Raw genomic sequence first — 19,525 nt, forward strand, 5'->3', positions numbered from 1 at the left:
TGTCACTGGGGTTGTACCCTGTACCTTAACCTTTAAAAGAAACGGTACATATATGTACCTTGTTTTGATGCTTTTTGACCCTCAAAAAGGTCCACATATGTACCTTGAAATCCAATAATAAGCACTATGGGGTACGTTAGTGTAGATTGTACCTTGGGGGACAGAAATGGACTCCTACTATACCCCTATTTCTGACAGTGCATGAGGCGAGAGTAAGGTAAGGTAAAAGAGTAGCAAAACTCGAGAGCACGTAGATGTGAATTTGAGAACTTGTACAATAAATATTCGTACTTGTACGTGAACATTTACACTCGCAGCTCCAATGTGAAGGTTCAAACGAGCCGTTTTATTGGTTGGCGCTTAGCCAATGAAATGGGACTTCAATTGTACGTGATGATGTCAAGAAACCCGCCTCCTCGTGGACGATCCGAAACGCTAACATGGCTTAATTAATGCATTAGAGTAGTAGACTGATATTAAAAGAAATAAATTACATTATCAAACACAGTAAACACCATACTAACACACTAATAATGCATACTACAGAAAAGCAGATCATCATGAAAAGAATCATGAAAACCCCCGCTCCCGGTAGTGGGGTAGGTTGTAACAAAGGAACACCATGTATTTGACATCAACTCACGCGGTCTGTGATATTCTTGTAGAGGGCTGAATTGGTTCCATCTGTAGTAAACAAATGTGGGTACTTTGTATAAAAGTTTGAGAACTCAAGCTAAAAAATTAAGCGAGTTCTAGGTGCTGAAGCAAAAAGTGTTACAACCATCCCCAGTCTCCCCTAGTCCAGATGAGCTGTACTGTGGGTGTGCGTTTAAAGAGAAATGAAACTTAATGTGTCCACTTGTTACTCCACAAAAACAGAATGGCTGTTAAATAAATAAATAAGTGCACTAACGTTGAAGTAAAACCAGTCCTGTTCTTTACTCCTTTTTTCCAGCAGGATTGTCAGGAACACGATGAGGACTCTGTATAATTTATCTGATCTGAGAGAGTCCATGTTCGGTCGGCCTCCTCCCAGACACGGTCTGAACTTGCTGTGGTGGTTTGCTGATGAATGTGTTCAGATTGACTCCAATGGTCGTATAATTGCTCTCTGCAAACCCCAAAATGGAGCTTTTGGTTTCCACCGATTCTTTAATGCGGATGAACTTCTTCCTTACTCTAATCTCCCATACTATGAGGTGGGCAATCTGCACACCCCTGGCTCTGACTCGCTGCCTAAATATGTCACTGAGGATGACACAGGATTTTTAGATGATGACAGCAACACAGATCGCATCATTGTTTTATTTAAATATCAATTATTCACTCAACGATTTGACAGGATTTATGTGACAAAGCATTCAGATCAGACAAACTTTGACCGGAATCACACCTACTGCATTAGCTCTGATCTCATGAAGGAGATTAAAGAGTTAAGCCGGGAAGAATTCCTCAAGAAAACTTTGAACGAGTCTTATCAGATACATTATAAAATGCAATGCAGACGCTCACAGTTTTCATCTGCTGCTAAACTCAATCAGAGTCAAAGCTCACATTCATCCACTACAACTGTCTGTGCAAAACTCTGCAAAATACTGATCTGTATATTATTCACTTTTGCTGTTTTCATCTTGCTTTTAAAATTGAAAATATAGTTTTTATCCACAGCTGCATGTTTGTTTTTTTGCTTTTAATTTTGAAACAGTGTATTGCATCTAGTCTTTTTTAGACAAATGTCTTATTTGGATAAAAGTGATCTGCTAAATGAATAAATGTACATATAATCTATATGATAAATATATTTAAATATAAATGTATGTTTACCAATCTGTACATTTAAGATATGATGTTGAGCACTTCATGTTTATCACTGTATTCTTTTAATGATTTATTGCAATGATGAAGACAAATATTTAAGATCATGAGGCATGAGGTAAACTCCTATCCAGTGGTGATAAACTTTATAAATAATATATAATCAAAGTAATATCATCCTTTCATTAGTTCAGTGACATCAGCAAATTTGTTGTCAAGTCACAAAAATGAGGCAGTCTTTGCCAAAGATCTACACAAAACACAAAATTATAAACGCAACACTTTTGTTTTTGCCCCCATTTTTCATGAGCTGAATTCAAAGATCTAAGACTTTTTCTATGTACACAAAAGGCCTATTTCTCCCAAATATTGCTCACAAATCTGTCTAAAGCTGTGTTAGTGAGCACTTCTCCTTTGCCGAGATAATCCATCCACCTCACAGGTGTGGCATATCAAGATGCTGATTAGACAGCATGATTATTACACAGGTGTGCCTTAGGCTGGCCACAATAAAAGGCCACTCTAAAATGTGCAGTTTTATCACACAGCACAATATGCCACAGATGTTGCAAGTTTTGAGGGGGTGTGCAATTGGCATGCTGACTGCAGGAATGTCAACCAGAGCTGTTAACCGTGAATTGAATGTTCATTTCTCTACCATAAGCCGTTTCCAGAGGCGTTTCAGAGAATTTGGCAGTACATCCAACCGGCCTTACAACCGCATGCTCGTCGTCCTCATCGAGGTTTCGACCTGACTGCAGTTTGTCGTCGTAACCGACTTGAGTGGGCAAATGCTCACATTTAATGGTGTCTGGTACTTTGGAGAGGTGTTCTCTTCACGGATGAATCCCGGTTTTCACTGTACAAGGCAGATGGCAGACAGTGTGTATGGCGTCATGTGGGTGAGCGGTTTGCTGATGTCAATGTTGTGGATCGAGTGGCCCATGGTGGCAGTGGGGTTATGGTATGGCCAGGCGTATGTTATGGACAACGAACACGGGTGCATTTTATTGATGGCATTTTTAATGCACAGAGATACCGTGACGAGATCTTGAGGCCCATTGTTGTGCCATTCATCCACGACCATCACCTGATGTTGCAGCATGGTAATGCACAGCCCCATGTTGCAAGGATCTGTACACAATTCCTGGAAGCTGAAAACATCCCAGTTCTTGCATGGCCAGCATACTCACCGGACATGTCACCCATTGAGCATGTTTGGGATGCTCTGGATCGGCATATACGACAGCGTGTTCTAGGTCCTGCCAATATCCAGCTACTTCGCGCAGCCATTGAAGAGGAGTGGACCAACATTCCACAGGCCACAATCAACAACCTGATCAACTCTATGCGAAGGAGATGTGTTGCACTGCGTGAGGCAAATGGTGGTCACACCAGGTACTGACTGATTTTCTGAATGCACCCGGATCCCCCTGGACCCAATCCGTTCCAGACCCAAAATAATGATATTGTTGTATGTTTTTAATTGTTAGATACGTTTGTGAAACTCAAGACCTCTGATGCTGAGCTAAAATTACCATTGCTGTATTTTTACAGAGAATGCCCAACAAGCCTGGACAAAAAAATAAACATAAAATAAAAGTAATGACAAAGTAAAGAGTAATGAAATCTAATATGATTCAAACTATGTCATGTGTGTGTCTAGTGCAGTGTGTGTTTGCTCATATGATCTTCTTAGACACGCCCACTGCTGTCTCTCTGCTTCAGTTTCTGTTTCCTACATAGTCAGCTGACCTCTCACTCCCTCCCTGGAAGAACTGATGTGTTTATTATTTATTCACCTCAGACTCATATTTTATCCTGAATGGCTGATTTATGCACAAATACATTCAGGTGCTGTTTAACCTCTGCTTACTGTCAACTGATATACAAAAACTCCTCTTTATTAAAGCCAATATGTGTTCAGTTAATTAATTGCATCTTTTTTCCTGGACAGCAACAGCTGAAAATGTAACTTTAGTCATCGCTTTAAGTGTCTGATACAGAAACTGACTTTCAAAAGTAGGCTAAACCTATATTTAGAATAAAACAGTGACATATATAGACATAGGCTATACATGGCAATTTTAAACAGCCATTTATAATTAATATTAGTTAAATGGCATGACACTATGCCTTTATAAATATAATAATATCTAAGAGTTTTTCTCATCTTACAAACCCGTGCTACTGTCCGTCAGCTTTAGTTTCACTTTCCCAGTTATTCGTCTGTTCTTCTGCAGCTGTATAAAGCATCACTCCTTCAATAACACCAAAAAAACTTCTTTTAATAACAGTTTTAGTGCTGTGAGAAAAGGGGGAAAATTTTCAAGTAGCCTATAAAAGCTGAACCAAATAGGCTACATTAGCAAACGTTTTAATTTCCGTAAAAGTTATATATTTTTCAAAGACTGACATTGTTATTCAACTTTTATTCATGAGTCTAGTGTAGGTTTAGTCTACATAAATGTTTCTCTGATAAATGTTCAACCCTTGATAATCATCCATAAAAGTCCAATGTTAGTTTTTGTACGGAGTTTCTTACGTATTTTTCACCGCCCACTGTTACAGACACATAAATAGTAAAGTGAGCGCGTGCACTGACTCCAGAGCCGGCCCGTCCATTAGGCGACATAGGCGGTCGCCTAGGGCCCCGCCTTGCCAGAGGGGGCCCCTGTATCTAACAAATACTATATTTTATTAATCGTTAATTAAGTATAATATTGAGAATTCACTCAGGTGCGTGCATCTCGACTTTCGCAGTCAGAGAAGGCTGACGCATTGCATGGACCTGACTAATCATGATACAGTTCACAGAGACGGTGAGTATCTAATAAATTACCCAGACCTACAACATACATAAAAAGGATAGCTCTGTATAGTTCAAACATGACAAATTTCCGAAAAAGATAATAAATACATAACAATAGAACGAATAAAATACGAAAACATAAGAAATATACACAGTAGCTCGTCACATGCTAATTTGCATAATACCGCCCGAGATATAGTGGGAGACCTCGAGTACCGTAATTATCACAGTATTCACACACACGGATTCCACCACACTTCTCTCCAAAATGCTCACGTTTTAGAAACAAGAGACTTTTTTTTTTTTTTTTGGTGCTCTTACCCTTTAGTAATGCTTAATTTCTTAGGCCTATATGAGGCATTTTGCATGACAGAAAATGTGCTGTCAAAAATAAAATACCAAATATTATAATCTCTATGGTAATATCGACTTCACATATTTGGATTGCCTCTTGTCTGTCATAACGTCACGAAGTCTCGTCAGAGTAGTCATACAGCAGTGCTATTTTTAGTTAATTGAAATAATAATATGTTAAACTGTGGTAGAAATGGTATCCAAACGCCATCTTTCTGGAGCTGAAAAAAGGAAGAGGAGAATGGTTGAGGAATAAAGACAAGCTCAAAGTAAAGGTCTGTTCTTCTGGCTTCTATAAGTGCGTTATTTATTGCTGTATTATTAGTTTTACTAATAAATGTAACAATGCCCATGATCGCAGACAGACAGACAGACATGGGAAAATTGGGCCACATTCAGCGTGTTAAGAATTATCTACCCATGCATTTTGTATAGATTTTAATCCTCTGATGAAGTTATCGTAGTTTTTTTTAATTAAGGTGGACCATCTCAGACCTCAAAATGGCCGTTTTACCCCTTTTGATAGGCTATTTATGCAATTAATTTATATTAACTGTCTCTTTTTCTGCAATTTCTCAACTGAGAATAATGGTCATTAATAATCACTATTATAATTTTGAGCAAAATAATTGTGATTATCAGTTCCATTATTATCATGCAGTCCTAACCCACCCCATCCATTCTCCCTTCCCGCTAAAAACAGGTTTCTCCCTCTTTCCAAATTAATATTTAAACATTTCTAAATAATACAAAACATTTTTTATTATTGTGATCATCAGTAAAAAGTTAAAATGTAGTAGCCTACTGCATTTCTAGTCATTATGCATAATTACTACTGCATTTACAAAAATACCTTTAATTTATGCTTTATTAATATGCTTTATTTTTTATGTGTGCTTTCTGTCTTTTATGTACTAGGCTAGGGCTATGCTAAAAATCTCTTAGTTTCTTAGTGTTTTTTCATATGTACGTTGAATGTTACACTTTTATAAACTTATATATTGAGCAATCTATAGCCTAATTTTTTTAATATATATATATATATATATATATATATATATATTATAATTTATGTACAATTCATACATTTTATTTCATTTATTTGAGTTTCATGTAAATATTTTTTTCATTTTTGAATGCTACACTTAATACACATTTACAAACTTAAATATTGAAATTGTCGTATCATGTGCTTTCTCTTCCTTCATGAAATTGTTATGAGAGTTTTTTACTCCAGTGGGGCCAATTTTCATGATCTTGCCTAGGGCCCCACAACCCCACGGGCCGGCACTGACTGACTCACATCCTCTCACAGCTCGCGAACAAGGTACAGTATTCTGTTCTTTTTTTTTCTTTTTCTTTAAAAAAAAATAATATATAGGATTATTTTCAACTTTACACCAGATAATGCTGCTTTCATATCATTTTTTTAACAACACCAAATAGCTCTGACGTAGTAAACCGTTAGCATATTTGAAATTCTCTCTCAGATGGGCTGTAGGTGGGTGTGGTTTAAAGAGAAATGAAACCTACCGTGTCCACTTGTTATTCCACAAAAACTGAATGGCTGTTACAGTTTTTCTCAATTGCTAAAACACAATTTCTGAAACCTTGCTCCATTTTCTGAAAACATTAAACACAAAACCTCATCTTCAAGCACAACAAAACCTCTGACTCCTCTTGCAAAATGAAACTTTCGCCTCAAAACAGTTTTACCTGTGTTCAAAATCAAACACTGCTCTCAAATCATAAACAAAGTGATCAAAATTGTATATACTATCAAACAGTCAGTAAACAATACACCAAAAAATAGAAAACACTTTGTTCGAAACATATTTTCTCAGGGAGAGAACTTTCAACTTTCACTTTCATATTTTCCGTCATGTCTTTTGATGAACGAAAACATGTTCTATCATAGTAGCAAAATTGATCAGAAATTACTACTCTGCTTTGCTCTTTGCTCTTTTGTTCTTCCTCCTCCTTGTACCCCTATTTTTACAGTACTGTACCCTGCATCTCACAAACTTGTCCTTTGTCTCTGTGACACTGTAATTCTTGTTCTTTGTTGATATGAACCTGCAACCAGTCAAAATCTATTGAGCAGTCAGTACTGTAAACAAATGGTACTGTTAACAATGTTCAGGGCCATACAATTTGTTCATTGTACAGCCTACAGTACACTCTACTACAGTATACAATACTAAAAGGGACAAAAATCAAAGGAGTAAACATGTGATCAATGTGCTTCTTCTTGTCTTTGGGCTGGGTCAAGCCAGGCTACACTGAATCCAAAGCAGTTACAGGAAAAAAGTATTTTTTATTGCCAACATTGAAGACACCTGATGATAACAAGCAGAATCACAGAAGGAAAGAGAAACACAAGAACTACAACTGACTTCAGCCACCGCCTTAGATGAATTTGTTTTTGTTTTTCTTTGCAACAATTTACCAAACACCATGACAAAAGCCACAAACTGACATAAAAAGCATGAGTCAAACTGCCCAACTAAAGGAAACACTGAGCACCATAGTGGTGACCACATATTTTCAATAAACCATTAACATCTAAACTTCTGTTAATTCTCAAAAAGAACTGTAGACATATAACATAAATAAAGTCAGTCTGGTTAATAAGAGAGATTTAATGTATTTTCTGCTGATTTAATCTAAGGCGATGGCTGAAGTCAGTTGTAGTTCTTGTGTTTCTCTCTCCTTCTGTGATTCTGCTTGTTATCATCAGGTGTCTTCAATGTTGGCAATAAAAAATAATCAGTTCTTATAATTCATCTTTAACGTCTGTCTGTTACTCAGATATCTTTGTTTAAATTTTACTCATTTTAAATGGTTGACTTTTTAGGAATTAATCGATTAATTCTTACTCAATTCTTATTTGTTAAATTTAATTAATAATATTGCTAGTAATCTGTTGCCAAAATTTTATCGAGTAGATATGGCATATTACTTTTTACAGAGGGCACTTCCTGTGGTCACACTTTCTGTGATTGTTAGGATTAGTGTAAGCTATAGTGTAAACCACATATTATCAGTGTAAAGTGATCGAATACAGTTTGTCGAGTCCCCATAAACCACATATATGTGAGGCTGCTGTTTGGTCTTGGTCAAAACAGACTTTGATGTGCTGCTTTTGAGAGTAAATTTGCTGAATAGATTCAAATTTGTTAAACAGAAACACTCTTATTGGTAGCATTTATCACCATTACCCCAAAAATTTAATAAATGACCATGTGATCAACATGATCAGTGATGCACTTTATGAATAACAGGCGTTCCACTTCTGCAGACTTAACTAATGATGAAATGAACTGATTTAAATGAAGTCGAACTGATTTCTGTTGCTTCTTGGTTTTACATTTTGCAGTTGTCCCTGTATTTGTATATTTTACATAAAAAAAACATAATATTATAACTTTTATTGCATTACAAGTGCACTGTTTTTTCCAGCAGGATTGTCAGGAACACAATGAGGACTCTGAATAATTTGTCTGATCTAAAAGAGTCCAAGTTCGGTGGGCCTCCTCCCAGACACGGTCTGATCTTGCTGTGGTGGTTTGCTCATGAATGTGTTCAGATTGATTTCAACAGTCGTATGGTTGCACTCTGCAACCCTATTAATGGCGCGTTTGGTTTCCACCGATTCCTTAACAGGGAGAGACTTCTTCCTTAAGGCCCGTTCACACCAAGGACGATAACTATAAAGATAACGATAAAGATATCATTCTAAAAATCGTTCTCCATATTAAAGAATAACAGAGTTCACACCACAACTATAACGATAAAGATATGAGGAACGATATCGTTGGGATCACTTTCAGAACGATTTTTTTTTCCAGCTGTCAAACGATAAAACACTGACAGTCAATCAGAATCCATTCTAATTTAAAGGTCTCGCGCATTTAAAATGGGGCGGGCGCGCGCGTGCTTAGAATAAAAAGACCGTTATCGTTCGTTGGTGTGGACGCATATAGTTATCCTTATCGTTATCTTTATAGTTATCGTGCTTGGTGTGAACGGGCCTTTACTCTGACCGACTATACTATGAGGTGGGCAACCTGCACATCACTGACTCGCTGCCTGAATATGTCACTGTATATTACACTGGACGATCAGATGATGACAGCAACACAGATCGCATCATTGTTTTGTTTAACTTAAGGGAAAACCGATTTGAGAGCATTTATGTGACACAGCACTCAGATCTGGTGAATTTTGACCAGAATCACACTTACTGCATTAGCATTGAACTCATTAAGATCATTAAAGGTTTAAGCCGAAAGATCATTTAAGGTCTTAACTGGTTAAGAACGTTGGTTAAGAATGAAATGGCGAATCATCTGCATCATCAGCGTATCATCAGTTCTCGGATTCGTTTCCATGGTGCTGTCAAGTACGACTTGCAGTCAAAAAGTAGCTCTTCTTTTTAGGAAAGTATCGATTCATTTTGGAAAAAAAGTATAGATTCATTTTGGAAAAAGTAGCGATTCTTTTTGGGAAAAGTATTGTTTGATTTTGGGAAAAGTAGCGATTCATTTCAGGTAGCCTATGTATCGATTCATTTTGGGAAAGTATCATTATATAAAGTATAATTAATGCATTAGAGTAGACCATGGGCGTCGGAAGAAAAAAAAAAGTGGGTGGGTCCTCCCCCAGAAAAAATGTTTACTGGAGTAACTTAACGGTTAAATACCATTTCATGTATTCTGGTGCCTTTTAATTAAAACAAGTAAACTAAACTCCACTTCACGTCGGGCGGTTCTTTGCCTCGACGTCGTGCATTAAATGCACAGCTATCCGTGGATTATCCCGCTAATACCAAGGTCATTTGCCAGCAATGACAACTTAAAGCTGTTATTGATGTTTGCAACGCAATATTTGACTGGAAGGGTACAACGGGCGGTTACTTTCGTCAGTTGCGGCTCGTTGAGAAATATAATAGCGATTCGACGGAAATGGAGTTTAATCTATTAGGGAATTCCTCAAGTGGAAAGGATTTGACTGATGGCGCTCTGAAAAGAGAAATGCGCTGAATCAGAGACGGTAAAAGTAAGTGGGTCCAATATCATTGGTCTTAAAAAGTGGGTGGGTCTTAATTGTCCCACCCATATACAATGGTTCCGACGCCCATGGAGTAGACTGATATTAAAAGAAATAAATTACATTATCAAACACAGTAAACACCATACTAACACACTAATAATGCATACTACAGAAAAGCAGATCATCATGAAAAGAATCATGAAAACCCCCGCTCCCGGTAGTGGGGTAGGTTGTAACAAAGGAACACCATGTATTTGACATCAACTCACGCGGTCTGTGATATTCTTGTAGAGGGCTGAATTGGTTCCATCTGTAGTAAACAAATGTGGGTACTTTGTATAAAAGTTTGAGAACTCAAGCTAAAAAATTAAGCGAGTTCTAGGTGCTGTAGCAAAAAGTGTTACAACCATCCCCAGTCTCCCCTAGTCCAGATGAGCTGTACTGTGGGTGTGCGTTTAAAGAGAAATGAAACTTAATGTGTCCACTTGTTACTCCACAAAAACAGAATGGCTGTTAAATAAATAAATAAGTGCACTAATGTTGAAGTAAAACCAGTCCTGTTCTTTACTCTTTTTTCCAGCAGGATTGTCAGGAACACGATGAGGACTCTGTATAATTTATCTGATCTGAGAGAGTCCATGTTCGGTCGGCCTCCTCCCAGACACGGTCTGAACTTGCTGTGGTGGTTTGCTGATGAATGTGTTCAGATTGACTCCAATGGTCGTATAATTGCTCTCTGCAAACCCCAAAATGGAGCTTTTGGTTTCCACCGATTCTTTAATGCGGATGAACTTCTTCCTTACTCTAATCTCCCATACTATGAGGTGGGCAATCTGCACACCCCTGGCTCTGACTCGCTGCCTAAATATGTCACTGAGGATGACACAGGATTTTTAGATGATGACAGCAACACAGATCGCATCATTGTTTTATTTAAATATCAATTATTCACTCAACGATTTGACAGGATTTATGTGACAAAGCATTCAGATCAGACAAACTTTGACCGGAATCACACCTACTGCATTAGCTCTGATCTCATGAAGGAGATTAAAGAGTTAAGCCGGGAAGAATTCCTCAAGAAAACTTTGAACGAGTCTTATCAGATACATTATAAAATGCAATGCAGACGCTCACAGTTTTCATCTGCTGCTAAACTCAATCAGAGTCAAAGCTCACATTCATCCACTACAACTGTCTGTGCAAAACTCTGCAAAATACTGATCTGTATATTATTCACTTTTGCTGTTTTCATCTTGCTTTTAAAATTGAAAATATAGTTTTTATCCACAGCTGCATGTTTGTTTTTTTGCTTTTAATTTTGAAACAGTGTATTGCATCTAGTCTTTTTTAGACAAATGTCTTATTTGGATAAAAGTGATCTGCTAAATGAATAAATGTACATATAATCTATATGATAAATATATTTAAATATAAATGTATGTTTACCAATCTGTAAATTTAAGATATGATGTTGAGCACTTCATGTTTATCACTGTATTCTTTTAATGATTTATTGCAATGATGAAGACAAATATTTAAGATCATGAGGCATGAGGTAAACTCCTATCCAGTGGTGATAAACTTTATAAATAATATATAATCAAAGTAATATCATCCTTTCATTAGGTCAGTGACATCAGCAAATTTGTTGTCAAGTCACAAAAATGAGGCAGTCTTTGCCAAAGATCTACACAAAACACAAAATTATAAACGCAACACTTTTGTTTTTGCCCCCATTTTTCATGAGCTGAATTCAAAGATCTAAGACTTTTTCTATGTACACAAAAGGCCTATTTCTCCCAAATATTGCTCACAAATCTGTCTAAAGCTGTGTTAGTGAGCACTTCTCCTTTGCCGAGATAATCCATCCACCTCACAGGTGTGGCATATCAAGATGCTGATTAGACAGCATGATTATTACACAGGTGTGCCTTAGGCTGGCCACAATAAAAGGCCACTCTAAAATGTGCAGTTTTATCACACAGCACAATGCCACAGATGTTGCAAGTTTTGAGGGGGCGTGCAATTGGCATGCTGACTGCAGGAATGTCAACCAGAGCTGTTAACCGTGAATTGAATGTTCATTTCTCTACCATAAGCCGTTTCCAGAGGCGTTTCAGAGAATTTGGCAGTACATCCAACCGGCCTTACAACCGCATGCTCGTCGTCCTCATCGAGGTTTCGACCTGACTGCAGTTTGTCGTCGTAACCGACTTGAGTGGGCAAATGCTCACATTTAATGGTGTCTGGTACTTTGGAGAGGTGTTCTCTTCACGGATGAATCCCGGTTTTCACTGTACAAGGCAGATGGCAGACAGTGTGTATGGCGTCATGTGGGTGAGCGGTTTGCTGATGTCAATGTTGTGGATCGAGTGGCCCATGGTGGCAGTGGGGTTATGGTATGGCCAGGCGTATGTTATGGACAACGAACACGGGTGCATTTTATTGATGGCATTTTTAATGCACAGAGATACCGTGACGAGATCTTGAGGCCCATTGTTGTGCCATTCATCCACGACCATCACCTGATGTTGCAGCATGGTAATGCACAGCCCCATGTTGCAAGGATCTGTACACAATTCCTGGAAGCTGAAAACATCCCAGTTCTTGCATGGCCAGCATACTCACCGGACATGTCACCCATTGAGCATGTTTGGGATGCTCTGGATCGGCATATACGACAGCGTGTTCTAGGTCCTGCCAATATCCAGCTACTTCGCGCAGCCATTGAAGAGGAGTGGACCAACATTCCACAGGCCACAATCAACAACCTGATCAACTCTATGCGAAGGAGATGTGTTGCACTGCGTGAGGCAAATGGTGGTCACACCAGGTACTGACTGATTTTCTGAATGCACCCGGATCCCCCTGGACCTAATCCGTTCCAGACCCAAAATAATGATATTGTTGTATGTTTTTTAATTGTTAGATACGTTTGTGAAACTCAAGACCTCTGATGCTGAGCTAAAATTACCATTGCTGTATTTTTACAGAGAATGCCCAACAAGCCTGGACAAAAAAATAAACATAAAATAAAAGTAATGACAAAGTAAAGAGTAATGAAATCTAATATGATTCAAACTATGTCATGTGTGTGTCTAGTGCAGTGTGTGTTTGCTCATATGATCTTCTTAGACACGCCCACTGCTGTCTCTCTGCTTCAGTTTCTGTTTCCTACATAGTCAGCTGACCTCTCACTCCCTCCCTGGAAGAACTGATGTGTTTATTATTTATTCACCTCAGACTCATATTTTATCCTGAATGGCTGATTTATGCACAAATACATTCAGGTGCTGTTTAACCTCTGCTTACTGTCAACTGATATACAAAAACTCCTCTTTATTAAAGCCAATATGTGTTCAGTTAATTAATTGCATCTTTTTTCCTGGACAGCAACAGCTGAAAATGTAACTTTAGTCATCGCTTTAAGTGTCTGATACAGAAACTGACTTTCAAAAGTAGGCTAAACCTATCTTTAGAATAAAACAGTGACATATATAGACATAGGCTATACATGGCAATTTTAAACAGCCATTAATAATTAATATTAGTTAAATGGCATGACACTATGCCTTTATAAATATAATAATATCTAAGAGTTTTTCTCATCTTACAAACCCGTGCTACTGTCCGTCAGCTTTAGTTTCACTTTCCCAGTTATTCATCTGTTCTTCTGCAGCTGTATAAAGCATCACTCCTTCAATAACACCAAAAAAACTTCTTTTAATAATAGTTTTAGTGCTGTGAGAAAAGGGGGAAAATTTTCAAGTAGCCTATAAAAGCTGAACCAAATAGGCTACATTAGCAAACGTTTTAATTTCCGTAAAAGTTATATATTTTTCAAAGACTGACATTGTTATTCAACTTTTATTCATGAGTCTAGTGTAGGTTTAGTCTACATAAATGTTTCTCTGATAAATGTTCAACCCTTGATAATCATCCATAAAAGTCCAATGTTAGTTTTTGTACGGAGTTTCTTACGTATTTTTCACCGCCCACTGTTACAGACACATAAATAGTAAAGTGAGCGCGTGCACTGACTCACATCCTCTCACAGCTCGCGAACAAGGTACAGTATTCTGTTCTTTTTTTTCTTTTTCTTTAAAAAAAATAATATATAGGATTATTTTCAACTTTACACCAGATAATACTGCTTTCATATCATTTTTTTAACAACACCAAATAGCTCTGACGTAGTAAACCGTTAGCATATTTGAAATTCTCTCTCAGATGGGCTGTAGGTGGGTGTGGGTAAATTGAGTAAATTTGCTGAATAGATTCAAATTTGTTAAACAGAAACACTCTTATTGGTAGCATTTATCACCATTACCCCAAAAATTTAATAAATGACCATGTGATCAACATGATCAGTGATGCACTTTATGAATAACAGGCGTTCCACTTCTGCAGACTTAACTAATGATGAAATTAACTGATTTAAATGAGGTCGAACTGATTTCTGTTGCTTCTTGGTTTTACATTTCGCAGTTGTCCCTGTATTTGTATATTTTACATTAAAAAACATAATATTATAACTTTTATTGCATTACAAGTGCACTGTTTTTTCCAGCAGGACTGTCAGGAACACAATGAGGACTCTGAATAATTTGTCTGATCTAAAAGAGTCCAAGTTCGGTGGGCCTCCTCCCAGACACGGTCTGATCTTGCTGTGGTGGTTTGCTCATGAATGTGTTCAGATTGATTTCAACAGTCGTATGGTTGCACTCTGCAACCCTATTAATGGCGCGTTTGGTTTCCACCGATTCCTTAACAGGGAGAGACTTCTTCCTTACTCTGACCGACTATACTATGAGGTGGGCAACCTGCACATCACTGACTCGCTGCCTGAATATGTCACTGTATATTACACTGGACAATCAGATGATGACAGCAACACAGATCGCATCATTGTTTTGTTTAACTTAAGGGAGAACCGATTTGAGAGCATTTATGTGACACAGCACTCAGATCTGGTGAATTTTGACCAGAATCACACTTACTGCATTAGCATTGAACTCATTAAGATCATTAAAGGTTTAAGCCGTGAGGAATTCCTCAGAGGACCCATCCGCACAAATTCACCCAATCCTTCTCAGTATGTGTCCATAGACATGGCATATAATGTGCCACACACACCTCAGCCAGTGCAGAGTGAAACTCTTTGCATCTTGATTTTACTGTTGCTCATTGCTGCTGTCTTTTTATGGTTTCAATTTAAATAGTTTTCATCCACTTCTGTTTGTTATTCTAGCTCATTTTGAAGCTATATGTTGCAGTTTGTTTCCTTTGGGACAATTGCTTATTGGAAATAAATATCCAAAAATTTAGAAGGACCAAGAATCAAAATTAATATTAATCTGAATATTGGGCGAAACACTCCAATCAATGTCTTCTGTGTTTGCGCCCTGATTTATAGTAATTTCGTTTCATAATTGTTCTGCTTATTCTTTGACATATACAAACAGAGAATGTATTAAAACTCAAAAAAACATAGACTGTGTTTGTGTTATTTTTTTTATTTTTTTATTTAACAATGTAAATTTGTCTATTACTTTGCCATAAGTGCCAACAATATATATTTAATATCTTGAACTATCAATCTTAATAAATTATAATATATTTTAATGTGAATAATATATAATAGGCTAGGCTAGGCTACCATTTAATATGAACTCTGAATAAGACATTAAATTCATGAACTGTCCCACCTGTTCTAATGAGTTCCTACATCAGTTTCTCTTTAAACACTGATTTTTTAGCTTTTTTCTTTTATCTTGATCTGAGTAAAACATTCATTATTGATGGACATGGACGTTAATTCGCGCCTTTATGAATCGTTCAGTGAGTCTAAGTCACGTGGTTTTAGCTAACGAGGCTTCGTTACATCCATACTGATTTGAAATGTCAGTAGAGGTGTAAGGATGGTATGTATTAAATGTATTAAACGTGTGATTTTAACTTACATCGAGTCATTTTAATCATTTAAGTCAGTAAAAGTTTATTTGAATGTATTTCGCCTACATGACTTTAACCAGCAGATGTCAGTGTCAATATCTTCGGAGTTTCGAGCGCTTCGAGTGATTCAGTTTGCAATGCGATTGGTTAAATGGAATCGACGTTTCAAAAAGCTGCCTTCTCCCGTTAATATTATTCACGCTCTGTTTAATTTTATGATAACAAATGTTGAGTTGTTTGCTGGTTGTCTTTCTTATCTATTATAAATGGGGTTCATCTGGCTTGTTTTAAAATGAAATTGCTTTGGACATTAATTTCTAATTATTTGTGTAAATTAATTCTCCTTCAGTATAGGCTAATCGTTTTTTTTTTTCTTAAAGATGTAAAAATGCAGGAAGTTTTCTGTGATGGGTACAATACCATATCTGTTATAACTGAAGGCTATAAAACTCTTATTATCAAGCCTGGTGCACACTGTGCGATTTATAAAAGCCTTGTCCTTTACAATTGTTGCTTGTCAGACTGTACGAACATGATCATCGCTGTAAAGCCGGGTGCACACTGTGCAATTTATAATAGTCCTTTACGATTGTTGCTTGTCAGACTGTACTAACATGATCATCGCTCGTCACACTGTAAGATCTCAGTTGTCTTTAAAGGAGTAGTTCATTTTAAAATGAAAATTACCCCATGATTTACTCACACTCAAGCCATCCTAGGTGTGTATATGACTTTCTTCTAGCAGACAAATACAATCAGAGTTATCAATAAATGTCCTGGTTCTTCCAAGCTTGATAATGGCAGTGGATTGCAACCAATAGATTGAAGCTCAAAAAAGTGCATCCATCCATCATAAACAAACTCCAAACGGCTCCAGGGGGTTAATAAAAGCCTTCTGAAGCAAAACAATGAGTTTGTGTAAGAAAAATATTAATATTTAAAACTTTATAAAGTAACTATTTATTGGACTATTACTTAAAACCAGATTAGGAGCGTCTATATAGAGTCGTTGACCTCACACGAGACACTGGAAGCTGATACATGGAAGAAACTGCTGGATCCAGCAATCTTCTTTTTTGTTTGTAGATTGTAACTGTCTTAGTAACTATAGTATCTACTAGTTAATTTAGTAACTATAATAATCTCGCAAAACTTTTGCGTTCCCTGTGAATTCAATATGTTAGGTTAAAATGAATCGCTACTTTTCCCAAAATGAATCGCTACTTTTTCAAAAGTTAATCGATACTTTCCTAAAAAAGAATCGCAACTTTTAAAAAAATGTATCGATACTTTTCCCAAAATGAATCAATACGTTTTCCAAAATGGATCGATACTTTTTCCAAAATGAATCGATACTTTAAAAAAAAAAAGTATACGTTCTTTAAAACGAATTGATACTTTTTCCAAAGTTAATCGATACTTTTTCCAAAGTTAATCGATACTTTTTCAGTCAATCGATACTTTTTCCAAAGTGAATCACTACTTTTCCCAAAACGAATCGCTACTTTTCAAAAAATGAATCGCTTCTTTTCCAAAAATGAATCGCTACTTTCCTAAAAAGAATCGCTACTTTTTCAGATGAATCACTACTTTTTCAAAAATTATTCGCTACTTTTACCAAAATACTTTAAAAAAAGAATCGCTACTTTTTCCAAAAAGAATTGATACTTTTTCAAAAATGAATCGATACTTTTAAAAAAAGAATAGCTACTTTTCCCAAAAGAATCGCTACTTTTCCCAAAGTGAATCGATATTTTTTCCAAAAAGAATTGCTACTTTTCCCAAAATGAATCGCTACTTTTTCAGTCAATCGATACTTTTTCCAAAGTGAATCACTACTTTTCCCAAAATGAATCGCTACTTTTCCAAAAATGAATTGCTACTTTCCTAAAAAGAATCACTACTTTTTCCAAAACGAATCACTACTTTTCCCAAAATGAATCGCTACTTTTCTAAAAAGAATTGCTACTTTTCCCAAAATGAATTGCTACTTTCCTAAAAAGAATCGCTACTTTTTCAAAGATGAATCGCTACTTTTTCAAAGATGAATCGCTACTTTTACCAAAATACTTAAACAAAAATGAATTGCTACTTTTCCCAAAATACTTTAAAAAAAGAATCGCTACTTTTCCCAAAGTGAATCGATATTTTATCCAATAAGAATTGCTACTTTTTTCTAAAATGAATCTAAGCTTTTCCCAAAGTGAATCGATACTTTTCCCAAAGTGAATCGATACTTTTCAAAAATGAATCGATACTTTCCTGAAACGAAACGGTGATTTTTTCTAAAATGAATCGATACGTTCCTTAAAACGAATTGAATTTTTTTACAAAATGAATTGCTACTTTCCTAAAAAAGATTCGCTACTTTTCCCAAAATAAATTGATACTTTCCTTAAATTTAATCCCTACTTTTTACAAAAAGAATCGACACTTTTTCAAAATGAATTGCTACGTTTTCAAAAAGAATAGCTACTTTTCCCAAAATGAATCTCTATTTTTTCAGCTACTTTTTCAAAAAGAAAGTGGAAATAAATAAATGCATAAATAGATTAATGAAAAAATTTATAAATGTGAAGAAAAATACAATTATACATGAATAAGAAAATAAAAGTTTAAGTTTTGTAAGCTCGCGCTAAATCGGCCCAAAGTCCGGCGTCCGACCAGCGCGGAAGGTCTTAACGTGTTACTGTCCTTTTCTCATGCAAAGTATCGGTTGGTTAAATGCAACATCTGACTCCATAAATGAAAGGTTTTAATAATATCTGTGCCTCACTAAAAGTGAGCGAATGTTTGACTGACATTATTTTCATTGAAGAGTTAAATGGAATAAAGTCAGTTAGAATAATCAAATGTAACAATTTATTATGTCAGGTAAATGTATCATGCCAATTTCATAATCAATTCAAAGATAATCGATACAAAACATCAAATGCTCTGGAATAGAGAGAAGATGCAAACCCAACTTTAAGAAATACGTGAGGCTGAGAGATTTCTTTCTCTCAGCCTCACGGGCCGATCTGAAGTACAGAAAAGGCCCCGAACTCTCTGCTGCATCTCATTAAATAGTCAGACCTCTTTCACATGGAAACATGTGCTAACAAAAGAAATTTGCATGCAGTGGTCACACCTTCATGGGGGTGGGTGACCATTTGCTTGAGAGACTACCTTCCTTTGTAAGTCAGTTATCCATAAACTCTTAAAACCTTATTACCTTTTATTTTATCTCTCTGGATATGAGATATCTGTACCACTCTCTTTGAGACATTTCAAATGACACCAAAAACATAACAGTCAATGATAAACATTCACATTAAACCATATTCTTGTGTGAGTTCTTAGTAGTTTGCGGAAGTGAGGTCAATTTCTCTGTCAACACAGGCTTTGATCCGAGTTTAGGAGTTTAGGTGTGACATCAGTAGCGAACAACCAATCACATACTGAGAAAGAGTGAAACTAAGATTCATTTCTAGATTCACTACAGAATATTAAGAGGCTGAAAAATATAAAGAATTTAAACAGCATTCATTT

The 19,525-nt window shown here is 36.5% G+C and overlaps 2 long non-coding RNA genes across 3 annotated transcripts; both read left to right on the forward strand.

Moving 5' to 3' along the window:
* Nucleotides 1-6,268: 6,268 nt before the first annotated feature.
* Nucleotides 6,269-11,775, forward strand: LOC311286200. 2 transcript variants are annotated; one of them, XR_014626503.1, is made up of 2 exons: nucleotides 6,269-6,308; nucleotides 8,444-11,775. It is a non-coding gene; the product is annotated as an uncharacterized lncRNA (long non-coding RNA). The 2 variants fall into 2 exon arrangements; XR_014626504.1 differs by having other exon boundaries at nucleotides 8,447-11,775.
* A 2,178-nt stretch (nucleotides 11,776-13,953) lies between these two features.
* Nucleotides 13,954-15,530, forward strand: LOC311278407. The gene is made up of 2 exons (XR_014625423.1): nucleotides 13,954-14,108; nucleotides 14,613-15,530. It is a non-coding gene; the product is annotated as an uncharacterized lncRNA (long non-coding RNA).
* The last annotated feature ends 3,995 nt before the right edge of the window (nucleotides 15,531-19,525 follow it).

Source organism: Rutilus rutilus, assembly GCF_951802725.1.
Source record: "Rutilus rutilus genome assembly, chromosome: 2".
NCBI classification, from domain to species: domain Eukaryota; kingdom Metazoa; phylum Chordata; class Actinopteri; order Cypriniformes; family Leuciscidae; genus Rutilus; species Rutilus rutilus.